Here is a 4,339-nt window from a genome sequence, read left to right on the forward strand (position 1 = left end):
GGAAACAGAAACAGAGAGCTAAACAAAGTGAGACACAAGTATATATCTCAAATAAAAGAACAGGACAAAATCACAGCAAGAGATTTAAAATGGAGGTAAGTTATATACCTGCTAGAGAATTTAAAGTAATGGTCATAAAGATACTTCCTGGACTTGAGAGAAGAGTGGAGGAACACAGTGAGACCCTTAACAAAGAGAAAACATAAAAATTAATGAATATAGATGAAGACTCAATAACTAAAATTAACAATACAATAAATGGAGCATGTAGTAAAACAGAAGAAGCAGAATTGATCAGTGACCTAGAGGACAGAGTAATGGGAAGCAATCAAGGTGAAAAAGAGAGAAAATAATAATAAATAAAAATAGACTTAGGGACCTCAGTGACATTATCAAGCATAGTAACATTCACATCATTCAAATCCCAGGAGGAAAAGAGAGAGAAAAGGGGGCAAATGTATTTCAAGATATAATAGCTGAAAAATTCCCCTAATCTGGGGAAGGAAACAGAAATCCGTATCCAGAAGGCACAGAGAGCACCCAACAAAATCAACCCAAAGAGGTCCACACCAAGACACATTGTAATTAAAATGGCAAAAAGTAGTGATAATGAATTTTAAAAGCAGTAAGAGAAAACAGTTACATTCAAAGGAAACCTCATAAGGTAATCAGCTCATTTTTCAGCAGGAACTGCAGGCCAGAAGAGAGGGCCATGGTATATTCAAAGTGCTGGAAGGGAAGAATTTGCAGCCAAGAATATGCTATGCAGCAAGGTTATCAATCAGAATAGAAGAAGAGATAAAGAGTTTTCCAGACAAACATAATTAAAGGAATTAATGACCACTAAATAATCCCTACAAGAAATATTAAAGGAACTCGCAAGTGCAAAACAAAAGCTATAAGTAAAAGTAAGAAAAATATGAAGCACAAAAAAAAGTATATATTAAAAATCAGGCAAGAGAAACACAAAAGGATGCAAAATATGAACCAAATATCTGAAACATGGAAAGGAGAACAGTAAAGGATGAGTTCAAAATTAAACAACCATCAGCTTAATACAGACAGCTATATACAGAAGATGTTATATATAAAATGGTAATCACAAGTCAAAAAATAGGACTATATATGCAAAAAATAAAAAGCAAGAGATCCAAGAATTTTGCTAAAGAAAACTAATCATGGGAGAAGACAGCAAAAGAAGAAAGGAGCAGAGAGGAACTACCAAAACAACCATAAAACAAGTAACAAAAAAACAATAAATACACACATATTAAAAATTGCTTTGGATGTAAATGGACTAAATACTCCAATCAAAAGACATAAGGTGACAGAATGGATAAAAAAGCTAAATCTATCTATATGTTACCTACAAGAGACTCACTTCAGACCTAAAACACTTATAGGCTTAAAGCAAAGGGATAGAAAAATATTTATCATGAAAATGTAAGTAAAGAGAAAGTTGGGTCACCAAAATTTATATTGGATAAAATAGACTTTAAAATAAAGATGGTAACAAGGAACAAAGAAGGATACTACAAAACCAAAAATGGTGCAATTCAACAAGAAGATACAACAATTGTAAATGTTTTAGCACCCAACATGCAAATGCCCAAATACATAAAGCAGCTAATAACAAACATAAAGGAAATGATCAATAATAATACAACAATAGTAGGGGACTTTAACACCCCACTTAAATCAATGGATAGATCACCCAAACAGAAAATCAGCAAGGAAACAGTGGCTTTGAGTGACACAACAGACCAGATGGATCTAACTGATATATTCAGAGTACTGCATCCTAAACAGCAGAGTACACATTCTTCTCAAGTGTACATGGAACATTCTCCAGAAGAAATCACAGTTTAGGCCACAAAACAAGTCTCAACAAATTCAAAAAGATAAAAGTCATACCATACCTCTTTGACTATAACACAATGAACTAGAAATCAACCACAAGAAAAAATATGGAAGGAACACAAACACAAGGAGGTTAAATAAAATGAATTTATTTAACTAAACAATGAATGGATCAACCAACCAATCAAAGAGGAAATTACTAAACAATGAATGGATCAATGAACCAATCAAAGAGGAAATTAAAAAATATATGGAGACAAATGAAAATGAAAACACAACAGTCCTGGGGCACCTGGGTAGCTCAGTTGGTTAAGTGTCCAACTCTTGGTTTCAGCTCAGGTCCTGATCTAATGGACCATGAGGTTGAGCCCTGCATTAGGCTCAAACTCAGCAGGAGTATGCTTGGATATTCTCTCCCTCTTTTGCTTTTTTCCACTCATGCTCTCTCTCTCTCTCTCTCAAATAAATGAAGGAAGGAAGGAAAGGAGAAAGGAAGGAAGGAAGGAAGGAAACACAATAGTCCCATATCCTTGGGATACAACAAAGGGTGTTCTAAGAAGGAAGTTTATAGCATTACAGGCCTACCTCAAGAAGCAAGGAACATCTCAAATAAATAACCTAATCTTACACATAAAGGAATGAGAAAAAGAAGAGCAAAAAAGTCCAAAACGAGCAAAAGGAAGGAAATAATAAAGATCAGAGCCAAAATAAACAAAATAGAAACTAAAAAACAATGAATCATCAATGAAATGAGGAGCTGCTTCTTTGAAAAGATCAACAAAATCAATAAGGCTTTAACTAGACTAATAAAAAACAGGACTCAAAATCATGAATGAAAGAGGAGAAATAACAACTGATATCACAGAAATGCAAAAGATTGTAAGAAAGTATTATGAAAAAATATATGCCCCCAAAATGGCAACCTAGAAGAAATGGATAAAGTCCTAGAAATATATAACCTCCCCAAATTGAATCAGGTATAAACAGAAAATGTGAACAGGCCAATTACCCACAATGAAATTGAATCAATAATCACAAAACTATCAGTGAACAGGAAGTCCAGAGCCAGACAGCCTCACCGGTGAATTTTACCAAACATGTAAAGAAGAGAAAAGCATAAAAAGCATTTGACAAAGTACAAAATCCATTCATGATAAAAACTCTCAACAAAGTAGGCTAGAGTGAACACACCTCAACATAATAAAAGCCATCTTTGAAAAAAACCACAGCTAATATCATACTCAATGTTGGAAAACTGAGAGAATTTCCCCTAAGGTCAAGAAAAAGAGGTGTCCACTCTCACCACTATTAAACACAAGAAGTCCTGGCCACAGCAATCATATAATATAAAGAAATAAAAGACATCCAAACTGATAGGGAAGAAGTAAAACTCAGACTATTTGCACCCAACATAATTATATGCACAGAAAGCCCTAAAAACTCTACTAAAAAACTCTAGAATTGATAAATGATTTCAGTAAGTTGTCAGGATAAAAATAATGTGGCATTTTTATGTACTAATAATGAAGCAAGAGAAAGAGAAATTAATAAAACAATCTCATCTACAATTACACCAATAATAATAAAATATCTAGGATAAACTTAGCCAAGGAGGTGAAAGACCTGTACTCTGAAAACTGTAACACACAGATGAAAGATACTGAAGAAGAAACAAACAAATAAAAAGATATCCCATGCTCATGGATTAGAAGAACAAATGTTAAAATGTCCATACAACCAAAAGCAATCTACAGATTTAAGGCAATCTCTGTCAAAATAGCAACAACATTTTTTACAGTACTAGAACAAACAATGCTAAAAAACTGTGTGGAACCACAAAAGACCCCAAATAGCCAAAACAATCTTAAAAAGAAAAACAAAGCTAGAGATATCACAATTCCAGAATTCAATATATACTGTAAAGCTGTTGTAATCAATACAGTATGGTACTGCCACAGAAAAAGACCCACAGATCAATGGAATAGAATAGAAAGCCCAGAAATAAACCCACAATTATTTGGTCAGTTAATCTTTGACAAAGGAGAAAATAATATGCAATGGGAAAAAGACAGTCTCTTCAACAAATGGTGCTGGAAAAACTGGATAGCTCCAAGCAGAAGACTAAAACTGGACCACTGACTTACACCACACAAAATAAACTCAAAATGGATTAAGGATTAAATGTAGACCTAAAACCATAAAAATGCTGGAAGAGAGCACAGGCTGTAATATCTCTAACATTGGCCAGAGCAACATTTTTCTAGATATGTCTCCTGAGGCAAGGGAAATAAAAGCAAAAATAAACTATTGGGACTATGTCGAAATAAAAAGTTTCTGCACATCAAAGGAAACAAACAAACAAAAAAAACCAAGACAACCTACTGAATGGGAGAAGATATTTGTAAATGACATTCCCAAAGACAACTTAGTCTCCAAAATAGATAAATAACTTACACAACTCAAAACAATCCAATTTAAA

This window comes from Lutra lutra, chromosome 4, assembly GCF_902655055.1.
Source record: "Lutra lutra chromosome 4, mLutLut1.2, whole genome shotgun sequence".
NCBI lineage: Eukaryota > Metazoa > Chordata > Mammalia > Carnivora > Mustelidae > Lutra > Lutra lutra.